The 6,745-nt window shown below is 42.9% G+C and overlaps 1 long non-coding RNA gene across 3 annotated transcripts; it reads left to right on the forward strand.

Moving 5' to 3' along the window:
• The first annotated feature begins 1,195 nt into the window (after nucleotides 1-1,195).
• LOC134442042 (uncharacterized) lies at nucleotides 1,196-3,921 on the forward strand. 3 transcript variants are annotated; one of them, XR_010033274.1, is made up of 5 exons: nucleotides 1,196-1,219; nucleotides 1,491-1,583; nucleotides 2,880-3,019; nucleotides 3,395-3,528; nucleotides 3,653-3,921. It is a non-coding gene; the product is annotated as an uncharacterized LOC134442042 (long non-coding RNA). The 3 variants fall into 3 exon arrangements; XR_010033272.1 differs by lacking the exon at nucleotides 1,196-1,219 and having other exon boundaries at nucleotides 1,226-1,583; nucleotides 3,653-3,916; XR_010033273.1 differs by lacking the exon at nucleotides 1,196-1,219 and having other exon boundaries at nucleotides 1,226-1,583; nucleotides 3,658-3,916.
• Nucleotides 3,922-6,745: the final 2,824 nt, after the last annotated feature.

Here is a 6,745-nt window from a genome sequence, read left to right on the forward strand (position 1 = left end):
AGGGGGGAGGAGGAGTGAGAGGGGGGGGGGGAGGAGGAGGAAACGAGAAAGACAGTTATAGCAAGAAAACGAGTGAAAAAACGAGACTGCTGGAGTCCAAACGCCTACAGCATATCGACTCCTCCGGTTTTGCTTACTGCAGAGGCGACCGTGCAATCATAACAACATTAGCATAGACACCCTTCTCTCCCCACTGTGGCACTCATCTCTCTCTCTCTCTCTCTCTCTCCATTCTCTCTCTCTCTCTCTCTCTCTCTCTCTTCTCTCTCTCTCTCCTCTCCTCTCTTTCTCTCTCTCTCACAGTCTCTCTCTCTCTCTCTCTCTCTCTCTCTCTCTCTCTCTCTCTCTCTCTCTCTCTGTTTCTAAATGAATATTCTTCTTCTAACCACAACACCAGGTGTTGATGCAGAGGACCAGACACTCCATGAGTGTGTGGGTGTGTGGGTGTGTGCGTGCGTGCGTGCATGCATGCGGGCGTGTGTGTCATTGCCGTTCTCCAGTTACTGTCTCTCGCTATCCTTCCTCTCATCTCTGTCCGTATTCCTTTCATTTCCCCTCCGTACCACCCACCTAACCACAGGAGTTCCACTTTACCATGACGAGGCCCCCCATATTGACCCTTCGAGTCACGTGACATTCTTAAAGGTGGGATAGGAGATGTTTTTCTGGCACATATTTTACCATATCATCTGAAAAACTCCTCATGACGCCATAGCACCCATTGAAATAGAGTGTTTGGAAAAAAAACGAAATATTTTGGTCCAGTGTAGAGGGCGTAGTCAGAAGAAAACGGCAACCAATAGAAGTAATACTCATCATCACTTCTATTGGTTTCTGACACGTCCATCAACCGCCAGCACTCACCCCTCCTCCCTGCGCGTTCACCGACTCGTGAACTTGACCGACCCCGCCCCCATCATTCATGCACACGCGACAAGGCTCATCATCACTCGGCTAGTAGCAAGGTAACGAGAGTTAGCAGCAGGCTGAGCTACTTGGAAACTTTGGTGGCTTTTGCAGAGCTACAGGAAGAACTTTGGCTTTTGGAACACTAGAACCATGTCAGGATAACATACTCCCTTGGATTATCATCGGACTCGCAAGACCAGACTCCAACACGGGCTGAAAATTTGAAATGGGACCTGACACTCTTGGACACAGATGTCGGCTACGGCAGCGGCTTCAAATACGCTTAGGTGACCATATTTCTAATCGAGAGGTGAGATAATATATTTGTCTGTATAATATTTTGTGAATTGGTTTAGGACACAGTGGTGTCTTTTTTTTAAGCAAGTATCCATTGAGAGGGGTCAGAGGATTAGCTCAAGCTCCAACATATCTAGCTGCTACCTTGCTTAACATAGCTGCTACCTCAATCGCTTTATTTTTTTGTGTTTTCCCCCCTGTGGCATTTATTCTGTGCACATGAACACGTTTTCAGAATTGCTATGTGTAACTCAGACGGTTACTCTTGTGTGTTTTGCTGCTAGTTGTGCGAACGAGCCAGACAAACCAGCTGGGAGGAGGACGGAAGCACCCCTTCTCCATCCGCGTTCAGTTGCTAAATACGGATCCACCCCGTAGTAAGTAACCTACCATGTTTACGCACACATTACTTTGACCAGCAAAGCCCATGTCTTTCTAGTGGTTTTAAAAAATATATCGTTTGCATGTTTTGCTTTGGTACGTCTCTGTTGTATGACTCTGGTAATAGTAGCAAGCACAAGCACAACCTGTTCGCCGCTCCAGCATTGCAAAATAGATTGCCTTGGGTTTTCAAATGTTTGCATGATTGTGGGTGTAATGTTGTTAACTCGCTGATGTCGTTTTTGAGAAGACGGTAGTTTTGCATTTGATAAATACCACCTAATGACCATGACGGCTACACGGCAGATCTTTATTGTGATGGCTACACTGAATGATCACATGGAGATGCCGGTACATTATTTGTTTTACCCTGGTTATATTGAAATGTTCTGCTTTGTCCATTCCAATGTGTGGTGTTTTCCATAGCTGTTCCTTGCTCCCGTTTCACAACATATCAAGGCTGCCAAGTAAATGAAGAATGAATCACCGCACACTGGTAGTTTATTTTATTCATGTTTGTGGGTGTAATTTCGTCCAGTTGCAGATACTACTATCCTTTTTGGAATGATCTGCCTTTGAAAAACAATGGTTCTATCTGACAAAAGCGAACAGATCCTGTAGTTGTAAATACACTAAATCAGTGTTTCTCAACCTTTTTTTAGGCGAGGCACCCTTTCAATTCATGGAAAATTTCAAGGCACCCCAAACCAAGTAGCCATATAGCATCACATCCGATACCACACAAGCTTAGAATGTAACACATTTGGAGACACACAACCTAGTAGCACGACCTACGTTCAAAGTTGCAGCTGGGATGACCAATATTTACTTTATTGTGCGTAAATGGCAGATCAAAGATTCCACTGACTAACATCAACTTATCAATTTTGACAAATATGTTTTATGTTATATAATTTATCAGCCACGTTTCCGCGGCACCCCTGAGGGGGCCCTACGGCACCCCAGGGTGCCCCGGCACCCCTGTTGAGAAAACACACTGCACTAAATTATGATATTCCTATGTGTGCGCGCGCACGCGCCAAGTTTTCAATTCAACACACTGGGACACTTTTCAGTCTTTGAGGTTGCTGGAATCAACACAGACTACCTCCATGCACCTTATCAGAACACTTTGCATGTTTTTGTATACTTGTCCCCTTTGTGTGTTGCTGCTAATCTTTCTCTTTCTAGGTTCTGTTGGTTGCATGCAGATTGTGCCAGATGATTTATCTGTCTATGGTCTAAGCATGGGCTCTGTGCTAATATGCAATTTGTGCTCTTTTTTCCCTCAGGTCAACAGCCGACAGAGTCCTTCCACAACCACATACTTATGCCAGTAAAAGCCACAGCTTTTCTCCTCCAATCCAAGAAGCCTGGACTGCAGTCACCATCTCAACACACCAACCAAGAGAAAGGCGGATGGCTCAATTCAGTATGTAGTTCTGCAAATATTCTCAAATGTCTTCACAGCCCCCCATGGTGCAGAATGCATTTACATTTATTTGTGTAAGGTCAAAACAATGCTGATTACAGAACATAACTATACATAACATAACCATGAATGAAATTTGAGGTAGCAGCCAGCCATCACCTGATGGTGAGAGGTGGTCCTAAGATCATAGAGAAGCAGGTTGAAATCCCATCCTTACCTCTCCCTACCTACACCTCCATCCACAGCTGAAGTGCACTTGAGCAAGGCACACAAGTCCACTTAGGTCCTGGGACTGTAGCCAACACCCTGTAAAACCCTGCTGTGTAATTTGATGTAATGAAGCCCTAATATAGTCTAACACATTGCTTGTTACAGATATGGAAAATTGCACAATAAAAGTTCCAGGACAAGAAGGCTGCATACTGTGAACGTCAACCTTCAGGGCACCGTCCTGCGCAGAAGACTTTCTACCCTAAGAGGGATGGCTGACCGCAGACACTCACAACCAGGTGAGCCCAGATAAAGGAGTTATTTTTGGTGTCCCTGCCCCAACAACCCAGGTTACTTACATTTAAAATGTCACTGGAGCTACTGTCAGATATGTGATTTCTAATTCTGTTTATCTTTTTACAGCATAGACGCCTCCAACCTCAAACTAGGCCCTTCACAGTTGCTGCACTTACCCACCTTCCCAGAGTTTTTGTGTGGTAATGACAACTGTAAATATAGTATAAAGTAATGTATCTAGTGTCATGTGTAATACATTGTTTAAATTGTCCATTGTCCATTGCTTCCATTTCAATGACAGTAAATATTGGTGGACACAATTTGACTGTGTGGCTTTTTTTAATTCATTCTCTGACTGAAAATGCATGGTTACATAATTTATATATTCCACAAGACCACAATCAGAAAAACATTTGACAGGTTGCATTTATTTTCTATGTATGAAAAAAACAATGGTAACAAGACAAACGTGGTTCCAAACCAAAGAGGTGAGATGTACAGATGAATGCTCCTACAGATAATGAAAAAAAATAAAAGTCTGCACACTGCCGGTTTGTGTGTTTTATACCGTACTCTGTATAAAACTTTTATATTGCTCTAGTGGAGCAGGGTAACCCTGGCTTATCCTGGGTATTGTACTGTGTATTACAACGTCAGCCCTGTTCAAGTGCCCCATACTGTCTGTAGGCTGCATGCCTGAAGAGACCGTTTCTCTCACCTGGTCCTACATCAGCCCAAAGTCTTATCAAAACTGAGAACACCACAGCATTTCCTTTCAATATTCATGGGCATCTCCTTACAGATTGCGCAGAGGCGCCAGGTTGGTTGTGCTACTGGGCTGTGACTGAGGACCAGATGTCATGTGCCAGGTCGAACATCAAACTGGGGTCACGGGTCAGGGCACGCTGCAGTAACCGATGGGATTGCTTCAAATTCAATGATTGAATCAAGGCCTGCAAAGCAATAAATACATTTTATGTAGTGCATTTTCTATTTGATGATGGGGACTAAATAACTCTATTGACAATAAGACCAATATGGACATAAGCAATCATTATTGTGTATATATAAAGATGTGCCAATTGTATGCATACAACGTTTTCAGTCAATTTCTTACAAACTGGTGTTGTGCCAGGGGTTACACAGATGTATGAAGTAGATGGGCTTTTATGGATGTACTTGAACTACCACTGGTGTTGTGTACCTACAACCATGTAATATCACACTACTACTCATAGGAGTAGAAATATTGTAATGGTTATCACAACAGGTGTACTCGTGTAGCCTACTCGTGTTGCGATATAGAGTACATCCGTTGTGATAACATCCATTACAATACTTACACATCTGGAGGAATACAGCAGGACAATGTTATTGAGGGATGAATGTACATCCTTACAGTTAGCAGGGCGTCAATTCTGTTGGAGTCTCCCTAATACCCCCGACCTCTGCTGCGTCTATCTTCCTCCTCCTCCATCTCTGGCCATCGGTCCTACTGGGCTGTTAGGTCGTTATGATTGTGATGGGCCAGGAAAGTCAGAGCTGGAGCTCTCGTGGTCGTGGAAGGTCTAAAGAGCATAAGCATAAAAAGCATATGAAAATATCGTCAGCCAAAACAATTTCATTAGCGTTGATCAGTTCGGTTGTTTTTCTTTACTCCCTCTGTCCCTGTGTCTGCGCGTGCGACAACCCAAGTGAAATCTGAAGTCATAGCCTAAAACACTACGGATTGTGGTGTCGGGTATATATAAATACAATAGTAAAATGTATACACATTTTTGACACATCTGTCAAAATAAATCCATGTGTCAGTACTGTAGCTACTGGCTAGAACTACTGTCTAGGGATGACAGTATAGCATCTGTCATCAGTGTTAGGAAGTTAGAATGAGATATCTAAGTAACACGTATCAAGTCAAGTTCAATAACTAATCTAGTATACATCTACTGTCATCAATAATACTTGAAATGTCAATATTTCTTGAAATGGCAACCATGACGGCCTATGCGTTTATTGTGATGTTGAACATTCTTACCGTAGCTGGAGACAGTGCCATGGCTGGAAGTTAGCTTGGCTAGTTGCTTTGTCGTGGTTTCTAGCCCGCCCCCCCGCCTCGTGAGCTCTCGTGGGTTCCCGGGATAATCCGAACACTTGACACACTGCATGCGCGTTCATGTGTTTTGAAGGCGTGGCTTTGAGGGGAGGGCTGAAGGGAGAGGCGGGCAAAAATATAGCTCACAGGAACCGTTTTTCAAAGATCTCCAACCCTACCTTTAATGCGACCACCATTTGAGGTAAACAGTGATGTGAATGAAGTAAACAGCAATGTGAATCGGTTTAAATACGATTAACCAGAAACAACATACGAAAAAAGAGAAGAAAACAAGACGCAAAAAAATCCTCCACTATCCAGGAGGTAGGACATTTAGTGGGCCAGCAGAGAGAGAGCGAGAGATATTTGGATAAAAGCTTAAGATAGGAGTTTTAGAAAACAATGTTTACCTGCTTCTACCAGGGCTGTTTACCGAGGGCATGCTACAGCCTCGTCTTTACCCGACTCTGGCCCACGCGACCTGCATATTTATGTAGTTGAAAACCTATTGCCATACACATAAAAGGATCTGACAAGAGTTTGGTTGCCTGAAAATCTTTTGTGTCAGGCCGGGTGACGTGCCTTTACCTGGATCGTCCCTGGAGCTGGTGGTCGCGTCTTATTACAGCAAGATTTGTTTACATTTTTTACTTGACGTCGTTCCTCAGGATAAACAAAATTTAATTAACGCGTTAAGACACTGTGTTATAAACTTACTGGGTAACACTTTTTTTTAGGGATACATCTATAAGCACTGATGCATACAATGTTAATGCCTGCACAAGTAACTTGTAAGGCATGTACTAAGCAAACACTAAGGCCTACTAGGTCCTTACTAAGGTTAAAATGGTAATAAATCCCTTATTGTGCATGAACAAGACATTTGCGAATCCATGCCTAACAAATGTTTGATTTTGCTTTGTACATGCCTTACAAGTTACTTATACAGGCACATTGTATGTATTAATGCTAGATATATCCCTAAAATAAAGTGTTACCATTTACGGTAACACTTTACTTTACGGATCGCTAATAAGGTGGTAATTTCATGTTAATTTCATAGTTATTTCATAGTTATTTCAGGGTAATAACTGTTTGTTTTTAGTAACAACAGCAAAATAACCATA

The sequence above is a fragment of the Engraulis encrasicolus genome, unplaced genomic scaffold, assembly GCF_034702125.1.
Source record: "Engraulis encrasicolus isolate BLACKSEA-1 unplaced genomic scaffold, IST_EnEncr_1.0 scaffold_1098_np1212, whole genome shotgun sequence".
Taxonomy (NCBI): domain Eukaryota; kingdom Metazoa; phylum Chordata; class Actinopteri; order Clupeiformes; family Engraulidae; genus Engraulis; species Engraulis encrasicolus.